Below are 22402 nucleotides of genomic sequence, written 5' to 3'. Positions count from 1 at the left end.
ACCCTCCCTTTAAGTTTAATGAAAGTACATATAATCCATCAGGAGAGGAAAGAGCACAGTGTTTATCACTAATAGGTGCTGATATTTTTATATGTCAAACATCACAGTCATGTTTATCTTTTACAATACTGGTGGCAACTCTTCAAATTTGAACATCAGAGCAACAGTTTGAAAGCAGTAAAGGAAAAATAAAAAGTTTAAAATGTCATTTGCCTTGCCAGTGAAATATACAATTGGCTGTTAATCAATAGCCTCCCTATGCTACTTGATTTTAAGGCAGTTCTCACCAAAAAATGTACAAACATCCAAACCTGGGTTAATCAGTTTCAGCAGCAAACATTCAGGATGAAGTCAATTGCAAAAGAGTAGTGATAAATCTACACCTTAAATAATTGCACAAAATAGATAATACAATTCTAAATAAGGTATATTAAATAAGTGCAAAAAGGCTAATGATGAGGAAAAATAAGAAGTATTCTTTGTTTCATGCATTTTCTTCATGTTTAAAGGAAAATATTCTTTTATGAAGTTAGTACAATTCTGAATAAACTCAGTTAATTCATTCCACAAAGCTGATAGCACAATTTAAAATAAAAATATATGTTAAATATTGTCCTCATTTAAGAATTGTCCAAAAAAGAGTGTGCATGTGTGTGTTTCTATCTATCTATCGCCAGAGAAAAACCGCTAACTTCAGTGAGCACCACAAGCCTAATGACAGAAAGCCTAGTTCTGGGACTTCAGAAAAAATCATGCTCCATTTGCTGATACAACCAATTTACTAGGGGTTTAAGAACATAAGAAGTTAAGAACATAGGAATGTCCATACTGGGTCAGACCAATGGTTCATCTAGCCCAATATCCTGTCTTCCAGCATTGGCCAATGCCAGATGTTTCAAATTGAATGAACAGGACAGGTAATCATCAAGTGCTAGGGTTGCCAATTTTGGTGGGATGTATTCCTGGAGGTTTCATCACAATTTTATATCATAGGGTAACAGGGTTCACAACCTGTCCCTCTTCCTGGGGCCACTTGCAGCCCCAATAAGGCTCAGAGAGGTTTCAGGGTTGCGCAACACCCATGTCTTTGTTTACTTGAGGTTATCCCACCACCAGTATCTATCTATATACAAGCTTGACAGGCTGAGTCAGCCTTCAGCTAAGAGGCCTCCAGTTCGTTCGTTCGTTCGTTCGTTCGTTCGTTCGTTCCTTCCTTCCTTCCTTCCTTCCTTCCTTCCTTCCTTCCTTCCTTCCGTCCTTCCCTGGCTTCCCCCTACCTTCTGGCTCCCTCCAAGCCTTTATATCCCTTGGCTTGTCAGGCCAGCAGGTGTTGCCAGTCCTCAGGCCAGCATCAGGCCTTTTCCAACAGCCCCGATCTGTTTCCCCTCATTGGAGCTGACTGGGCAGGGGATAATTAGGTGCTTTTGCACTAGCACCCTGATACACATAGCATAATCTTTAATTAAAGATTAATCTTTAATTACTACAATCTTGGAGGGTTGGCAACCCTATGCTGTCACCCATTCCCAGCATTTGGCAAACAGAGGCTAGGGACACTTCAGAGCATGATTTTGCATCCGTGCCCATCCTGGCTAATACCCATTAATGGAAGTATCCTCCATGAACTTATCTAGTTCTTTTTTGAACCCTGTTATAGTCTTGGCCTTCACAACATCCTCTGGCAAAGAGTTGCACAGGTTGACTGTGTATTGTGAAGAAATACTTCATTTTGTTTGTTTTAAACCTGCTGCCTATTAATTTCATTTGGTGATCCCTAGTTCTTGTACTATGAGAAGGAGTAAATAACATTTCCTTATTTATTTTCTCCACACCAGTCATGATTTTATAGACCTCTAACATATCCCCCCTAGGTTGTCTCTTTTCCAAGATGAAAATCCCAATCTTATTAAACTCTCCTTATATGGAAGCTGTTTCATATCTCTGATCATTTTTGTTGCCCTTTTCTGAACCTTTTTCAAATCCAATATATCTTTTTTGAGATGGAGTGTCCAGAGCTGCACACAGTATTCAAGATGTGGGTGTACCATGGATTTATATAGAGTCCAAGTGATATTTTCTGTCTTCTTATCTGTCCCTTTCTTAATGATTCCCAATATTCTGTTAGCTTTTTTGACTGCTGCTGCACATTGAGTGGATGTTTTCAGATAACTATTCACAATGACTACAAGATCTCTTTCTTGAGTGTTAACAGCTAATTTAGACCCCATCATTTTATATGTGTAGTTGGGATTATGTTTTCCAATGTGCATTATTTTGCATTTTCATCTGCCATTTTATTGCCAAGTCACCCAATTTTGTTAGATCGTTTTGTAACTCTTCAGAGTCTGCTTTGGACTTAAACTATCTTGAGTAGTTTTGTATCATCTGCACATTTTGCCACCTCACTATTTAACCCTTTCTCCAGATCATTTATGAAGATGTTGAACTGCACTGGTCCCAGTACAGACCCCTAGGGGACACCACTGTGTACCTTTCTCCATTCTGAAAACTGGCCATTTATTCCTCCCCTTTGTTGCCTAACTTTTAACCAGTTACTGGTCCAAACTGATAGTTTTCTTTAACTATGTGATCTTTTCTGGAATTTTATATCATAGCATATTGATTTTAGTAAGCCTTTATTTTTAGTAAGGCTGTTGACACAGTCCCACATAGCATTCTCATAAGTAAATTAGGAAAATGTAATCTAGATGAAATTATTCTAAGGTGAGTGCACACCTGGTTGAAAGATCATACTCAAAGAGGAGTTATCTGCTGTCAAACCAGGAGGGCGTAGCTAGTGGAGTCCTGCAGAGGTCTGGTACTATTGAATATTTTCATTAATAACTTGGATAATGGACTGGAAAGTTTGCCTATGAAATGTGTGGATGACACCAAGTTCGGAGGAACTGAAAGCAGTTTGGAGGACAGGAGTAGAATTCAAAAATAGAGAAAAAATAGAGAATTGGTCTGAAATCAACAAGCTGAAATTCAATAAAGACAAGTTCAAAGTACTTCACTTAGGAAGGAAAAATCAAATGAACAGTTACAAAAGTGGGAATAATTGGTTAGACAGTAGTACTGCTGCAACGGATCTGGGTGCTCTATTGGATCACAAATTGAATTTGAGTCAACAATGTGATGCAGTTGCAAAACATCCTAATATCATTCTGGTGTGTATTAACAGGAGTGCTTCATGTGAGACACAGGAGGTTATTCTCCTGCTCTATTCAGAACTGGGGAGGCCACAGCTGGAGTATTGTGTCTAATTCTGTGTTCCTCCTTTTTGGGAAATATGTGGACAAATTGAAGAGAATTCCGAGAAGAACAACAAAAATAATAAGAGGGTTAGAAAATCTGACTTATTAGGCTAAAAAAACCTATCTGTGTTTAGTTTTGAGAAAAATAGATTAAGGAGGGATCTGATAGTCTTCAAATGTGTTAAGAGCCGTTATGAAGAGGATAGTGGTCAGTTGCTCTCTATGTCCACTGAAGGTAGAACAAAAAGTAATGGGCTTACTTTGCATTAGTGGAGAACTAGGCTAGATATTAGGAAATACTGTGCTTTCTAACTATAAGAGTAGTTAAATTTTGGAGTAGAGGATTATTCCAAGGGTTATTGTGGAATCCCCATAATTTGAGGTTTTTAAGAACAGGTGAGACAAAAAGGTCTACGTTTACTTGGACTTGCCTCAGAACAGGGGGCTGGACTTGATGACCTCTTGGGGTCCCTTCCAGCCCTATATTTCTATGATTATATATTAAACTGTATGGCAACATCCTGAGCCAACTAGAAGATTTTCTTTTAAACTATGCTATTTTATGCTATTATGCATCATAACATATTAAAATGCAAATCTAAAATACCAACCAAAAATGGCACACATCTAGATTTCTTTAAACATTTTTACCAAACCTACCTATTGTCACAAATCTGGTGCCCATGCTGACCACCCATCAGACTGCTGTGAGGGGAATCCAAGCTTCTGTGTCCCTGGATCCCCTAATAATTCAAACCTCACTGGGTTGCAGCAGGTTGCTGCCCTGTTTCTTTCACTGGTCTTTCTGGAATATTACCTGGGGACTGGCTCAGGCTAAACTTGCAACTGTGCGAATCTCCATGTACATATGTAACCCCCATATTGTCCACATTTAAATCATAGAAGCACATGTCTGAAAGTGAGGACAGGGAGAGTAAGGTAGCATACCTGAGGGCTGAGGGTAAGTACACACTTCAGGCTGTGGTACAACCCAGTACAGTGACAGTGTGGATGGGGACAAGGGGAAGGTATGAGGTCTCCAGTTTCAATAGTCTTCCACCCCCATTCCTACAATGTTCTAAACCTTTTTTTCCTGAAGAAATTGCAAACTGGTAACACAGCTTCTGGAAGGAACTGCCATCTCCACAACCTTCTCTCCCCATGATCACTATGAATATTATTTTTTTAAAATAGTACATGTATCAATGTAGTACCGTTAGAAGACTCAGGTTCTTTCTAACGGGCTCCAAAAGTTGTCTAACAGCCACAGTCCTGGAATACTGAAAAGTATCAATTTTGGTTTTCTGCAGCACAGTTATGTTATGTGGGGGGATTTCTCAGCTTCTTCTGAAGGAAAGAAACATAATGGTATACTTGTCTTTGAACCAGAAGGACATTTGGCTCCGGAGAAGGAAACCATTCCTTCAGGATGTCGGGAGCAGCACCCCATAGACAGCAGAGGTAGACAGAGAGACCTGCTTCTTGGCATGGACTGGGGGAACCAGGAGAAGTTTGAGTTTATCAGGGCATGGAAGAATCAATCTCTTCAGCAGGAAAGGACCCTGATGAACTAGTTCATGAAGCAGGAGGCACGCTATAGGGAATGGGATCGTTCCCTAATGGAGAGGCTGAGAGAACTGGTGGCTGAATGAGTTAGAAGTTTGCCTGCAGCTGTGGCCACTGCACCTCTCCATGAACTGCCACCATGTCTTCCTCTTCCTTCATCTGCCCCACAGGGTTCTGCTGAGTCAGAGAACCCAACCTCCCTGCCCCCCCCCATCCAAGTGATGGGGAAGAGTCTGCAGGGCTTCCATGACCACACCCTCCATTAGGACCCCAAACGGGCACCCGCCCTCCTGAGGATACAGGAGAGGAACAATGAGTTTGCAGGAGTCCCTGAAGACCAGCAAGTACCCCTCTCCCAAACTCCATGCAGGAAACATCACATTGTCCCCCAAAACAATTTTACTTGTCATTCTCCCCTTGTCTCAGCAATGGGAAATGCAAAGAGATGGTACAGAGACATTAACATTTGGCCATTGTTTCATGGATTCAGATCCATTTGTTTGGTTAATTTATATTTCTTTTTTAAAAATATTTCAGTTGCATGCTCTGTACAGTACTTCTAATAAATGACGTTCCTTGACTTGAGTGGGGACCCTCCTTCCTAAGTAAGATGAATGTAAGATGTTTTCAGGTGGAGATTGGGCCCCATAATTCACAGCACTCATATTGGAATGGTTTAACTATCTGGTGCTGTCATACTACAAACACTTTCCTTATTGTCCCACACCCACAACCTTTTGTTCCCCAGGTTAAGAAATCTGAAGTCCTCAAGATACACAGGAGGGATGGGAAAAGTGTAGTTAGCATTTAGGGTTTATAGAAAGCACTGTTAGTTATAAAAGCAGCAGAACTCACAACACAGAAAATGCGTAGAGAAATGTTTGTATGGCTTGGTTCACATGCAGAAAATCGGAAAACAATTCAAGTAACAATACGGGCATGCCCCACTACCCAGTGATTAAACGGACCCTTCTTCCCTTGCCCCTCCAAAATGTGACCAGGTTCAACCTTGATATTAATGCTCCATAACAGTCATTAAGTGCGGTTAGCACAGCTTTCAAACAATGATTAAAAAAAATGGGTGCACACACACCCCAAGCAAATGTTGATCAGATCATTAAGAAAGACTGAGTGCTCCTGATAAAAGGATTATAAATAATGGTAAAAGTTATGCACTGCACAATGACCACTTTTCAACTCGACCACCACCTTCCACAGCATGAACCCAACCCTAAGGAGATAACCCAGTGAGGTGCCCTGTTATAATTTTCTGTAATGTGTAAATTGTCATAGAAAAAAAGGCTAATGACGTTTGGCTACAGGAAAACCCTCACAGAACTATACAGCCCCACAAGCGGGCACCAATATTCCATCATGTGCTTTTCCAGCAGCTGCACAGAATGTGAAAGTGTCCCTTGACACAGGCAGATATCATTCTTTGCCTCCCTGCTCTGCAAAGATGTGTGTCCATATGACATCCTCAATTTCCCTGGCCTGATGAGAACCAAGACTAGTGTGCACATGAGTGGGATCCGGTTGCCTGTGCAGGGTCTGTAAGATAGACTTCTCCTGTGCCCACTTGGGAAAGAAGCACTCCCCTTACTCTTGAAAACAATATGGAGTGTGCAGCACGATATGACTATGCAAACAGCACTGGCCCCAGTGGAATCTAGACAGATTCGTAGGCAGTATCAATGAGATTTCAGTCTACCAAACATGAACTATAAGCATTCTGCAGCTACTAAGTTTGTATTTGAATTTCCTTTTTCCAGGGTCATTGATGCTGAGGTATGGTTTCCTGAACCAAGTTTGGAATGGATACATGAGGGCTCCCCAAATAACAGTTGGCACAGAGACTCTGTAGAGAACCATGTCATTTCTGGGGAATAAAATCCCTTCTTCCACCTTCAAGTACAAACCCGATCTCCTCAGCATCCTGGGGTCATGAACTTTTTCAGTGTTTTCCACATTGGTATTCATGAACATGCCTGTGTAGTCCACTAAGCCTTGCAGAATGAGTGAATTTTTTGGTTCAAATACTCATTCGCCCCTTTTGGTGGGCAAAGTATTGCAATGTGCGAGCTATAGATGGCTCCTGCACAGTTTGGAAACCCGATGCTCTAATAGCTAAGTATGCTCACCAGTGTAGATACAGCCTTAGTTTGCCATCCCTTCACAGAAATGGAGCTCCTCTGCCCACCTGCCGAAGGCCCCCAGGATTAGTGCTGACACTCGAGATACCTAAGTTGCTTAAACACAACCCGTCCAGAATCCCACTGAAATATGTGATCCTTCTGGTTTACAATTTAACTGTCTCTGAAGGTTTGTAGTAGTCATGAAGCATGTAACACATACAGAGGATCATGAAGCAGGTAAAATACACAGAAACCTTGCACATGAGTCTAACACATTTGCTCCTTTACTTAATCAGGTAAAGCACATAATAATGCAGATCCTTTAGAAAACAATAAGCTCCCTAACCACAATGCTTTTTACTAGTTCACTCATCCATTGGGAGATTCTCTTGGGTCAGGAAATCTCTCAGGTCCCCCTACCTTATGCAAGTCCTTACATGCGCTTCTCTGTCCTCTTCAGCTGGAATCAAAATGGCTAAAAGACCCAGAAAGATTAGGTCTTCCCTCTTCATAACTTTTAGCTCCCATTATGTAAATGGGGGAATGGTCCCGCTATTGTGGGGAACTTTTCCGGCTTCTGCAATACCCCACTGAAATAGGTTAGTGGAAGGATCTGAGTCCTCGCTCCCACTTCCTTTACCCAGAGGCCTCCCTGCTCTCGAGGACTCCCTTCCACTCTCCTGTCTGGCAGAGTCCTCGTAACCCCAACAAGGCTGGGCCCAGGATTCCTGGGGGGCTCAATCCCCATCTTTGCTGTGGTTACCTAGGACAGGGGCTAGGGTGTCCCCACTCTGGGGTACTCTCTCTGCACTGGGCACTTCCCTGACCCACTGATCATTACTTATAATTTAAAGCAAATGAAATTTATTTAATCAGCAATTAATTTAAAAAAGAATAAGGAAAAATGGGAAAGGTTAAAGGAAAACACATTATCCCGTCTGTGCAGGGAACATCACAAACAGTGTCTCTGGAATGTCAGGGCAGTTCACAGTCTGTTCCTTGTAGGTCCCAGGCCTCCTTCTCAGGCCCTGGCTGTGCTACAGGGATGCTGTGGATTGGACACTTGCTCTGGTGGTGGCCACACACCTCCAGGCTTTGGGTGGTGGACCCTTCTTCCCAGCATGAGCCCCCCATCAGGTTAAGATCCCCCTCCCAGTCTGGCCTGCAAGAACTCTTGGCTGGAAGTGTCTTTCTGTGCTGGGCGCTTTGCCCAGGGTCCCCCCTTCGACCCAGTTTCTCACCACACCCATTTCCAGACTGCTCCACCTCCAGCTCCACCTCCACTGTTCTAGATCTGGCTCCACTCTGCCTCAGCACTGCTGCTGCTGCTCTGCCTCCATCCCCCTGGGCTGCTTCTCTGGCCCCTTTGGCTCTGTGGCTGCAGCCCCGCTCCCAGCAAAGGATCTGCTCTCCCTAGGCTGTGTCTCTGGCTTTGTGGCTGCAGCCCTGCTCCCAGCACAGGATCTGCTCTCCCTGGACTGTGTCTCTGGCTTTGTGGCTGCTCTCAGAATGGGGTCTGCTCTCTCCTTAGCTCGGCCCCACTCTGTCTGTCTGACACAGGGCACTTCCAGCTTACACGGAGGACAGGACCTTTCTGACCCCCTGACTCCATCACTAGCCTGTCTGTCCTGTCAATCAGGCTGACCTGGAGCATTGGCCTCTCCCCATTGCTCTTGGGGACTGTCAGTCTCAGAATCCTGGTTTCCCCTCAACCCTTCCACTTCCTTTTGGTACTGAGACCTAGCCAACCAAAAACCCTCACTGAATTTTAGTAAAGGGTCAACAGTGCCTTTACATTTGTATGTTGACCCCACTGCCAGCTTCAAGAGGTTGATCCCAAAGTTCTACCAGGTAACTTCATTGCTAGACAATATCTCCCTTAAATTCAGACTTGAGAACCTGGTTTACCCTTGGCAGTAGCCATCCCCTTGTCATTTGGATGGCTGCTCATCAAAATTTAACGACTCTATTTTTATTCTTTTGTCATCAGTCTTTAGAATTTCAGCCCAATATGGAGGCAAACAACCAACAGAGAAGGCAAAAAGTTGAATATTCAAAATGGAGTTTGCAGCTTCATGAAGATACATAGGCATTCAAGATACAGCAGTTTTAATAGAAACATTTGATAATCACTTCATAATTTCAACCAGAGTTCATAAGCTTGTACAGACAGATATCCACATTGTTATACATATCATTTAGTAATTAAACACATATCTTTAATTTTGGACTAGGAATTAATTTCCTTTTTCTTCACAATCCCTTTAGCTTCTCTCTTTAAAAACTGGTAGAGAGCTCATTATGGTATTACAAGCCTGACCCTTATTCCAAATTGTTCTATTCCATTTACTATCAAAGTAACAATGAATTTCTCCATATTGTTTTATATTTGTTGGAAAATAAGTGCCAATTGACATAAACTGAATAAGAGGCCTCTTAATTTCAGTAGTTTTACCTAAATGAATTGTATATCATGCAAAATAACTTATCCAAGAAAAAACAAACAAAAAAGCCCTTGAAATGCAACTTACAAGGATAAAATGGATATTCATTATTTGTAAATTGTGAAGAAACTTAGTTGTCATAGCACAGCATACAAAACACTCTGTTTCAGAATTGTGTTATAATTCTTTAAAAAAGTAAGCTAAACAAAAGAAAGAGAGAAATACTTTTGATCAGAGCTTGGTCATTTACGATTGGAATGAAAAACACTCTAATATAACGGTTCTGCTTCTGTATCTTCATATTCCTTTGTAAAGTACTTTGAGTTCAAATGGATGAAAAATGCTATAAAAGTGGTTTGTGTTATTTATTTACCTGCTTTGTGAGCTTTTATAGAAGTTCCCACAAAGCAACATTTTTCCCTATTTTATTTGTCTTCATAGTGACATGTCTGTGTAGTACACCCTGTGTGATTTGAGCACCATTATTTTGCAAAGCCCATGTACTATAAATGCCATTATAATTCTTAACATGCTATTTTATCAAAAGCTGCTTCTCAAAAATAGTTTACAAAATGCAAAACTCCCATTGACTTTAAGGGCACCAGGATTTTAACCTTTGTATTTATGTTTAACATCATTTATAATCCAAAAATAAACAGAGAAAAAGTCCCACTGGCAGAGAGAGAGAGAGAGAGTTTTGGATCAACCAATTATAGACAACCACTCAGATAGTGTAGGAACAGTCTGCACTGAAGAGTCAGATAATCCATTTTGCCACATTAACCTAGTTCAGAATAAATCACTGAAATGGGATGTTACTCAGAAAGGATTTTCAACCCGAGTAACAGGCCGTATCTTCTAAACAAATTTAACTTTGCAGTATGTTAACTACCTCATTCTGCAGCAACCTTGTCATGCATGCATCCAGAATTATGCTTAAATATCTTTGATTGCCTCTCCCTTTTCCTTGTCCATTTCTGATCTGGATTTGAGCAGGTGACACATCCCACTTGAATGTGCTCAGGAGCACAGGGATAATGTGAGTATTGTTTTTAGAATATTGTTTCATTGATGAGTTACATTCATATGCAAGGGTTCACATTTGTATATATTTGATCAGAAAAGAAACATGGTGCATAAATCCCCCTTGTTCTATTGTATATAACACAAGGTCTTCAAGCCCTCCATTGGAAAGAGTTGCAAGGAACTCTGTAAAACAATGGCACATCCTCTGATTCTCCATAATGGGGCAGAGCTGGCTTACAATTTGTAACTGGAACTTTCCAGTATCCCATAATGATGACAACAATACTCCATGAGGTAGAATGTGAATAAGCCTTAAGAAAGGCTTCTTTTCTGATGTTAGGTTCATATGAGATTTTATTATGATCATCATATTTGGAGTTCACCATCCTCTAAAATTACAGATTTGTCATAATCTTAGATAGAAACAAGACCTGCTAAGATCTTTTTGTGCTTTCTTGTTGGGCTGCGTGTGGTCTACTTTTCCCCACATTTATTTTATTTAATTTATTTATTTATTTATTTTTGATCTCGCAAACAAAATAGAACACTAATTTAGCTTGCAGCAAAATATTTACACTGTAAACCACTGCATTGTCAGCTTGCACGATCCTGCAGGGAATCATGTGACATTTATATAATAAAGCACTCTTTCCTGAAGAGAGAGATCTCATATACAGCCCATAACTCACCAACAAAGATTCTCAAATGTCAAGGGGTGACATAGGGATATGAGAGGCAGTTTTATGACAAGTTAAAATGATGGACCGTGTAACAGGCATACACAGTAAATTAGTGGGGAATATTTTTGAAGGTTGGTAAGACACTCTCTTGCACTTTAAATTCACTTTTTAATTATCTTCTTTATTAGAATAATAGTTTTAGAGGATATTAAATTCACAAGTACTGAAAAAGAGCCCAATGTTATGAATTGGATTGAATTACTCATTTACATTTTGGTGGTCCTTTCTTGGGGAGGTCAGTTGTTTTAATATGGAACAAAATCTATTGTGAATTATTTCTTCATGTATGATTGTATATTTCACTGTAGTCTGATGTAATGGAGCATGTCAACTGTAGTTCCTGAATTTCCTGCTTACCACACCATCTTTCAGGGAAGATACTTTATTTTCAATATGGCTACTGTGAAAGCTAAAAATGAGCCGATCTACATTTGTTTACCTACACATGGTTTGCATAGCTAGAAACAACAAAATATACTAAGAGCAAATGCTGCATTTATCTGTTTCATTATTTACCTCACAACTATTTTGGATGTGATGCAAATACCCAGTCACATGTTTTAATTCCCTATACATAATAATTGTCAAAGTAGAGTTCTCTATATAATGAAGATTGTAACTTTTATTTTACAACCATATCACAATATATTATAGACAGACCTCACAATCGGTCATATATGGATGGGAGGCCTCCTAAGGAAAATCCTGAGTGCTCCAGGAAGTGATGATAGTCATTGCATTCTTCTTGGACTTGTTATTAAACCAATCTCCCATCATAATGTGATTCTATGCTATTAGAAATATCTTCTCTCAGATGAGATATAAAATGATGGTCCTGAACTCTTAGGGCCATTAATGATCCTATAACACTTTTTACATTTAGGTACTGTTTTCAAAGTCCAGTTGAAAAATGAGTAGGACACACCCATCCCATTCTCATTTAGGATGACGTGCTTAACTCATTTATGGTTTCACCATTCATGAATAACATAGTCATCTCTTTCTCTTATTTCTTTCCTTCTCAATATCTAATCTAATCTATTCTAGTTACTGTACATTGTACATTGTTAAATTGCTGTGTTCCATTTTAGAGACAACTATGTATCAATGATAGTAATGTGTCTAGTGTCTCCTACCCTGTTCTATGAGTGTGTTTGCACCCCCAAACAAGTATGGGGAATAATAGGAGCTACAAGAGGGCAGTAGCATGAATGGAAGAAACAGAAAGGAGAACTAAACTCATTTATTTTCTCCATTTTTTCATTTTGGTTTGACATTAAAATGTCATATATCAGATGACTGAGAGTCTAAATCTAGTTACTGATTGGCTGGCATACTGTTGTAGACTTAGAGATTAAGGTGCCACAAGTACTCCTTTTCTTTTTGCAGATACAGACTAACACAGCTGCTACTCTGAAACCTGTTGTAGACTTGAAATTCTCTTTCAAAATCTTATCCCCTGCTGATACCACTGCCTGTCATGCTGTCAATATTATCCTATTGTTTCCTTATAGTTCCTCATCTGTCTGTATCAATTGGTTTTATTTGGTTTTGTACTTTAGATTGTAAGCTCATTGTGGTAGAGAACATTTTTTTCTATATTTGTAAAATTACTTAGAAAAATGTACTTCTGGTCAATAAGCTTCCTGGGCAGGGCTATTTGGGGTATATTGCAAATGTATTGTTCCCATTGTATGTCCCCATCGAGAGCTAACAAACCTTTGGGAAGTGCTTGAGCAATCCTCAGAGATGCCTACATAGCTTTAGTAAGAACTAATCACTATATTTCACTAATGCTATTAATAGATATCATTCAAAGCACATTTAACAGTGCTATTACCAAAAAGTCCTTGTATGTCTAGAGGAAAGTAATCAGTGTGTCATTAACAACTGCTAAAGGGAAGGAGGCATACACTTAGTAATGGCTTTAATCTAGTGATTCATGGACACAGAGACACAAAGTGTTTTGAAGAAAAATCAGTCTCTATTTTTTTAATGAATGGACAAATATTTCTCCTATTTCACTGAATGAGAAATTTTATGTCAGGGCAGAGAGTCTCTTTTATTTCTCACAAGGTGAGATTATGGAATAAATGGAAACCAGAGAATACCGAAGTGTGCAGAGTGCTGTTAAACTGTGCTATATTTCCAAGAATAGCCTCCCACCCCGGAGGTTAGGGGGAGGGGAAAAAAGGAACTTGCTTATCATCATTGACAGTGACTACTTATTATAACCACAGTGCATGAGCAAGAACTGCTCTAATGTTCTATGTTGTCTTAATGCAACCATAAGCTATTACATAATACTGCAGGAATTCTGGATGCAAAAGATGAATGATGTTCTACAATACCAGTGGCATTTTTCATGGGGACAGAACTTCTCATAGTTTCCAATGCTTGATTTGCAAACTACTATGGTGTAATTATGCCTTTGTTGCCAGGCTTTGCCTTTCTCCTTTCTTTACTCACTAGAATCATTGGAGAGCCAGTGTGCCAAAGGCTTTCCATTATTCATGTTATATGGGGCTGGTCAGTAACTGGTGTTTGTTTGCCTTCCCCAAAACCCCATCCATGAAAACTTTGAATGAAAATAAATCAGGGACTTTTGGTGAGTTTTGTTGAAAAAACAAACCTTTTCAGTTTGAAGATTTCAAAATCCAAGAAAACGTATTTACATAATGAAAGCAGATTCTCATGAAATCACTTGACCCCAAAAGCTGGAGTTTTAAGACAAACCCTAAATCAAAAGATTAAAAATAAAATTCCAAGAGTTGGCAACACTCCTTAGGGCTTGATTCTCTCCTGCATCCAACAATCTCTCAATTCATAGTTGGGATCAACTATCAGGTGGCTACTTATAGTTCTGATCCTCTTGGTCAATCTGTCTTGGCCCTTGCATTTGTTACAATAGTGACATATCTCAGTAGTGTATGGTACTTTAAGGCCAGTTGAGAATCAGTGGGCTTTAGCCTTTCCGTATCCCTTACTACTACCTATCTCCCTGCAGATCACCTAGGTCAGGGTGGAATGGGGGAGGGGTGGTTTTGGCACAGGAACCAGCTCTGCAAGTCAAAAGATCCTTTTCCCCAGCACTGGGGAAATTTTTGTCTGGCCAAGAATGGCCAGAATCCAGCTTCTGTCTCCAGAGGCCAGCAATACAGAGTCAGAGCAAGAGCTGAGAATCTGGCCTTTGAAGTTTTGAATTCAGCTCTGGGGTGTTGGATATGTTTTTCTCTCTGTCTGGGTCTCACTGGGTGTCCAGGTTCACAAACTCTGAACTGCCACTGCTTAACTGGGAGACATTTTATCCCATATTATATTATGAATGAAAGACATAGTGGTTTATATTGGATATAACTGTTATGATTGTACAACAGCTACTCTTTCTTTAGAAGGTTCATCTGTCATTGTCCCCTTGCCCTATCTGAACCTAGATGACGACATGCCACTTCTAATGTGTAATTAGACTATATTTCCTTTGTCTATAGTTCAGAGAGAGGGGTTTCCTTTTAGTGGGAAGTTCAAGGCTATATAAACAAGGTGCAATTGATACACCATATGCTATAGTTGCTGATTAGGTTCTTGTTGACATTTTCTGCATATGGGAATATCATCCTTTCACGCAAATTCATTATGCTTCTTTTCACCTACTTTGTTAATTTGCATGTAACACTTAAAATACTGTTGCCAGGCAATATTCATAAATAGTTTTATTTCACATGAGCAAATGCATTCAAATAGAGAGTCTGACATTTCAGAAGCTATAACAATATTTTTTCTATGTTCAATTCAGGTCAAATAAGTTTAAGACAAGATAATGTTTCTTCCTGAAAATGACTTACAGCAGGTCTGTTGTGGGATGAAAGTTATTTATTTATATGGCATTATAATATTACAAGGTACTTTGGAACTAATATATCACCTTGATCACCTTGATCACATCTTCCATTCTTCTCATATCCTGGCCTTCTGGCTCCATGTGCAGCCATGCCTTTTCACAAAAAAACTCTTTTGAGTTTGGACAAATGGTCATTTCAGTTCCCATGAGTACCACTTGGCAACAGCTGAAGTCCATCGATTGTCAGTGAGCCTCGCTTTATGCCCAACCCATCGCATTTCACTATGCCTTCTCTCAACAACATCCTGCACTCCACTCTGCTGTCTGATCACTTCATTGGGGAATAGGTCACGGATTGAAATTCCCAGAATTCTTCTTTCCATAGTCATCTCTGTGACACAGTTGCTGCTCCTCTGACTTTGTCAGCGCCCAGGTTTCGCTGCCGTACAATATTACTGGCAGTACTGTTGAGTTAAAGAGGCTGACACATGTTGCCTTGTTGATTTTTCCTTGGAGGACATCCTTAATAGAATTGAATGCCCATCAACCTGCTTTTTTTCTTTGCAAGAGTTAACCTTCCTGATCATGGCACATGTTAATTTCTTGGCCTAAATAGACATATTGCTCAACTTCTTCTATTTGTTCTTCCTTGATTGTTACTTGGGCTTTTGGCAAGGTTTCAGACCACATAATTTTTGTTTTTTAGTGGTTAATTTTCAATCCGACTTGGCTGCTTTTTGTGTTGAGTTCTCGCAGCATTTTTGATAGTTTGACAGTATTTTTGGCGATCAACACAATATCATCCATGAATCTGAGATGGTTTAATATATACAACTAATATATACAAAACAAAAATAAATTCTCTTCCCTGAAAATAATACGAAGTAAAGGCACAAATAAACTATAGTGATCAAAGACAGTGTGGTCAGTGGCATATGATATGCTTTACAAAACCAGTGGAATTTGAGAACTTCAAAAAAAAATCTTTGTTCTACCCCTACAACAATTTTAATTACATCACTGTAAGTGTGGAATGCAGAAAATAAGTAGTCTACATCCTGAAGATCCTAGGATAAGATCTTCCATTACCGGAGTAAATAAGAAGTTTGTCACCAACTTCACAGGGAGGAGTGTGCCTAAGCCTAAATCTACAAAGGATGTTAGCTGTTGAACGCTCAGTATTACAGCATCTAACTTTTGGTCAGAGAGCAAGACAATTACTCTATAGCCCCCTGGGCACTCATCCAGGCAGTTAGAGATCCAGCTTCCAATGACCGATCCAATGATCATTTAATACATTTAATTATGTGAGCAAACTGGAACTGGCTCAAAAGAGATTGAGAAAAGTCTAGTCCTAAGAAGGGGAAGATCCAAGTTCAAATTCTTGCTCCTCATCAGATAGACAGCAGAAGTGAACCTGGTTCTCTTACATCCTGGGTGAGCATGCTGATCAGTTGCCATTTCATCTGGGGTTAGAAATGCTCAGATCATGCCTACTGGATTTGGCCCTGTGAGGCAAGATAGGTGGAGGAAGGCCTGCTTTGGACATACTGCTTAGGCCTGAGATAGGCAGCTATATGCATACTCACTGGCACTGAGGCTTAGATATATTACCTACAGCAGTAGGTAGCAGCTAAGCAGGGGGTTTGAGGATCTCAATGGTGCCTAAATATTGTGTTTAAGAGATTAAATTCTTTTGTGGATCTATCCACTAGTATCCAGAAGCAACAGGAGCCATTCTATTCATTGTATTGCCAATATATTGCTTCTTTTCACACCCTCCTTAATGCTATCCAGCTCTTTTTAGACAAGAAGGTAACATAGCTGGTATTGATCATGTAATCATTTCCCATCCATGTACCTACTCTTTAGCCACTAAACCATTTCTTTGTTTGTCATATGACACTGGATAGACTTGGATTTTCTTTTTTTGTTCAAAAGTTGTTGTTTTAGCCTTTTACTGTGTATAAAGCAGAAGAGTTGAAACAGAAATAGTCTCATTACATGACTGCAGAGGACATAAGATTGCAATACTTCATTACAAGGCAAATATATTGGTCAGATCAACAAAGCTTACATCTTCCGTATGCGCTAAGAGTGCAAGTTAATCAAACATCTCCTTCAGGAAGCAATAGGTTTAGTCACTTATAACTGTTATTTGCATCTGTGATAGACACAGTGGGCTTGCACACTTGTAGGTAAGAACAAATGTTTCCAGAGATCCTAACCATTTACTGTCTTTGTCTGTCTTCTCTATAGTTTATTAATAACATTTGGCATTATATGCCACAGACTTTTAACAAATCATTTTGATACCTGGACATCTGGAAAACCTTGTACAGTGTTAATGGTGTATGTCAAGCTGCATAATTTCACCTCACAATAGCACAGACTGACCTGCAGAAAGCCACTGCCAAAGGACTATATGGAGCACATAGTGATACATGTCAACAGATAGCTTCCTATTCCTATTTCCAATCCCAAATGTGCTGTTAATTTTTATATAGTTTAATATTTTGGAATATAATTCTATAAAGTATAGTATTCAAGACTCTCATATCACTGGGATACCTCTAGCTAAATGCCCAAATGCTAAAATATAGCTAATTCAAACAACAAATGGAAGAATAGGAATAGTCATAGAGAGGCCATGTAATTCTGATCAATATTTTCAATCAAATGTTCCTGAAGCCATCTGACAGGTGGCGATGGGACATGGTGGCTGGAGTCTGTGTTCCAGTTTGGACCCATCTTAAGAAAGAAATGACAACAACTCTTTGTGTTTTGCCAAGAAATAGCAAGAGTGCCAATTCCATATGACTTCTAGGAACCTGAAGCATGACTGGGGAGTTGGTGGTATCAAAGAACATCCTTTCAGATGAAACACATAGCCTTTTGAATTCCACTTTTAAAACTTCCAGTTTGCAATCCTGAATATTAATTAGATGGGCCAGAGCTGAAATATTTGGGTTTGGAGATAAATTTCAAACCTATCTTAGTTCAGGGTATGAGAATTGAATCCAATCTCCAGATTCAATCACTGATATTAATATAAATTTGTCATCAAATCCCCATGTAATATGAATAAGATTCACAAGAGACTCCTCAGTAAACTATCTCAGTATTTCTACGTCCTCCTTTGACTATGAGATGTCATTAGACCAAAAACAACTGAAAAGCCAGAAGAATGAAAAGGCATTTCAGATGCCAATACTCCTCTGTCAGCTCAACTCTACTCTTTTATCTTCTATTTCATCTCACACTGATTGTACTGAGTATTTTTAAACAAACCTGCCTTTGCCATATCTCCCCTCTGTATCATATTCAGGGGAGTTGCAACTGATTCTCTAAATTGTCTTTCAGGGGGAGTTAATGATGCAGGATCATTATAAGAAATTTTAATATACTGGCATTAAAACAAAATTATACTGAAATGGAGCTGTCACCACCAGACAAAGTGCAGGGACCTGCACTATTACAAAAGCATAAGTGAAGAGGTTCCTCCCTTTCCCCCAAGTCATGCAATTCCCTGCACTTTGTCTAGTTCTGTGCATTTGATTTGCATAATCATTGTAACATTTTTTTTCTATCATACAGTCCTCACTTTCTCTTCCCACCTTATGGACCCGGAAGGTTCTTATCCTCACAATAACAGACACATGTTTGTGATGATTTTGGTAAACAGCCATTTAACAAGAAACCTTTAAGTATTTTAAGTTAAAATCAGAACTTATTTGATTTGTAAAATGAAAGTGTATACTTTTACCATGTTTGCAAAATCAACACATGGAACTCTTGTCTGGAGACACTTTTTAAGGTGCAAAATGATCATCTGGAAGACAAAGTGTACTTTTTAAAAATGTGTTAGTGTCATTGCTGCCATTGTTATCTCAAAGTGATTTTCTTAGAGTAGAGGAATTTTTCAGACATTGATTTTCTGAATGAGTTTATAATGAAACACTGAATAAGCATTGTCATCGTTCACAGTGATCAAAAGATCAGCTTGGATAGTATCAAACCATTCACGCCACTTTACTCCAGGCAGCACTCATGACATTGAATACTCATTCCATTGAACTGTTTTTTTTCCTGGTAAACACAGAGCAAATTCTGCTTTGCATAGCAATATGTCTTTAACAAGTAACTTCTAGTTATAAAACAACCAAAATTTCAGTTGCTGTAATGAAAAACTTCAGACATAGCTGTCTTAAAAGAAGTTTTTACAAACATGAAAACTCGGCTTTGTCCTGGCAAAACTGGGACATGTGTTCTCTTTATTTTTTACCAAACTATGTGTTTATGAATAAATTACAGTGTAAGCATTAATCAAAGAAATTATTTATATACTAAGAATTAATAAAAATGCCTCATATATCTGTGTAGCCAGGAAGTCACTTGCCCACCTGAACTAATATAGCCCATTATTCAAAAAGAGATGGATACAGGTAACACTGTGCAGTTTATTAAATATTCCCCATACAAAGTGTTTTATGACAATTTTGGAAAAAATTCTAAACCAGCTGGACACTGAAATTCATAGCTGGAAACCAGATCAACTCACCTATGTTAGTATTGTTCAAGACTTGTAAGAATGTGTTAGGTATTTTGACTCTCTATAATACTCGTAAATTGCTGCATGCATTAATCTTTCTTGTAATGTTTGTATCCCATACTATAAAATATCTAAGTTTTGCTTTATAAAATGCATGCTCTGAACATGTGAACCAGGAAGGTAATAGGGGCATCCCCCACCCATCACGAAGGACTATCAAAACTGAATGCACCATTGTGGAATATCATGATACAGTCTTTGATGATAGCCCTTTCACATGTATGAAGATACTATGTGCAAGAGAGCCTGTCCCATGAACTTCAATGATGGATGAAAAGGATAAAAAATGGACACAAGAACATTTTCTCTTTTTTGCTGTTTGGACCCTCACAGGGCAGGAGCTAGCAAACAGAAGCAGAGATCGCCAGGGATAACCCGGATTAACCGTAAAAGATCTTCAGTGCCGCAAATTACTAGAACTGTCAACATCTAGAACCATAGACGGTAACTATTTGTATATATATGTTGCCTGCTTTAACCTGTAAATAACTCTCCTTTTTCTTAGTCAACAAATCCTTTCTTACTTGATTAAAGGACTTGATACAAGTGTTGTCTGTGGTATGAGATCTGAGGTACAAATTGACCTGGGTTGAGTGACTGGGTCTCTTGGGAGTGGAAGTAATGTGAATATTTTGTGATCTTGGATGGACAGCAATGAACTGCCACTAAGACCAGCTTGCCCAGGTGGCTAAATAGACTGGAGTGCCCAAGGGAACTGTCTTTGACTGCACAGTAAGGCTATCATAGTACTTCAAAAATTCACATTTCTTACTGGATTGGTGAAATCTAATTATAGAACATACAACCAGTTTGGGCTGTCTGCCCAACTTTTTGACAATCAGTTATGAACCACTCCAGATAGTGACACACATACACACACACATTATGAGTTGTAATTAATACAGGCAAACAAAAATAGAAAAATCAAAATAAATATAAAATATAATAAAGTGGTTCCTGCATTGTTCATACTTAGTGTTATATTGTTCATACTTAACCTGACGAAGACCACTGAAACACAGATGGAAGAAACAGTCAGTGGAGTACACCATGAGAAGAAGTTGCTGAGCCAGGCCTCCTACACAGTTGTCTCATGCCATTGTCCAGGTGTCCCCTCTAAAGAAAGGTTTGACAACCTTTGATATACCTTTTTTCATTCCACCCACTTACATCCATATCTGATTATATATCAGCCCCTATTCATATTTGGTATTCCCGGAGACCAATTTTAGGGTTCTGGTTGTCCATATGTGGTATTCTGTTTGATCATAACTACATTTCAGATAGTTAACCCAACCATTCACATATTTTTCCATACATTTAATACTTTCATAATACCATCGTTGATGACTCTTTGAATGGACTAATATACTATAACAGGGTTCAAAAATAACTAGATATATTCATGGAGGATAGGTCAATCAATGGCTATTAGCCAGGATGGGCAAGGATGGTGACCCTAGCCTCTGTTTACCAGAAGGTGGGATGGGCGACAGGCGATGGATCACTTGATGATTACCGGTTCTGTTCATTCCCTCTGGAGCACCTCATATTGGCCACTATCAATAGGAGATTGGGCTAGATGGACCTTTGGTCTGAACCAGTCTGGCCATTTTTATGATATTATGTTCTAATTTTGCTGTTTATTGATCAGGAGTGAAATCCTAGCCTCATTGAAGTCAATGGCAAAACTCTCATTGATTTCAGTTGGGTCCAGGGGTTGACTCCAGAAACAAACTGATGACAGAAAATAGCTATGCACTGGAATCTTAGATTATTGTTTCTATGAAATGTTAGACATTGTGTGATTCACAGTTTTTCATAAAGATGCAGCTAATCTGCATATTTGTTTATTTGAATACCAGTGCCCACGCAAATTGCAAGATTCATGGCTAACCAGTTGTGCTAATTGGTATAGTGCCTTTATGCTCTGGATAATGGTCAAACAAAAGTGCATAAAACTATTTTTCACTTGTGACTTGTAGGATATGAGTCCTTGTCTTCAGCAGTGAAAGGCAAATCCATTAACCCACTCTCCAATATATTATTAAAAAATCTTTGGAATTATAATCAATACTGACAAAACAATGTGCAACTGATTTCTTAGTATGAGTATTAGAATGTGAAGCCAGCATGTGTTTGTAGACTATTCCATGCCTCCTACCTCTGCATGCCATCCAAACATTTCTTATCCCTCTTAAATTCTAGTACAAAATATATAATTTGATTGAAGTGAAAATGAGCTTTCCAGGTGCTATCTTCTAAAGTTGCTTTAATTGCAGCTATTTCACTGCAAATTCACAAGTTCCCCTGGGCAGCACTTATAATTCAATTAGTAGTGTCTGCAGTTTGTTCTAAATTTTTGCTTCTTAGAACACTTCGGTATGTACACTTCATGAAGAAATTGATGATGATTTTTAAAGCATCCATTCTTTATATTTTGGGGTACTATATTGTTGCTTTAACAAGTTTTTTTTTGCTAACATTCAGGAGATATTTATAGCATGGTATCTTTTAATAAAAATGAATATAGAGAATTTACTAACTGTCAACACTTACAGTCAGGGCACAATTATTTCTGGATCTGCCTTTTCACCAATAAGCTGTGTGAACTTGGCCACAGCCCATAATCTCAGTTTCCCCATCTGTAGAATGAGGATAATAATCAGAAGCAGCCTTCAGGCATAGGCAAACCAGCTGGCTTCCAAAAGCACCAGATTCTATGGGATCCTCTCATTGCTGTTAACATCAATTACAATTTGCATGTGTGTAATCACTCAGCCC

Source organism: Dermochelys coriacea, chromosome 3 (assembly GCF_009764565.3).
Source record: "Dermochelys coriacea isolate rDerCor1 chromosome 3, rDerCor1.pri.v4, whole genome shotgun sequence".
Taxonomy (NCBI): Eukaryota; Metazoa; Chordata; order Testudines; family Dermochelyidae; genus Dermochelys; species Dermochelys coriacea.
This window is presented reverse-complemented; position numbering follows the sequence as displayed.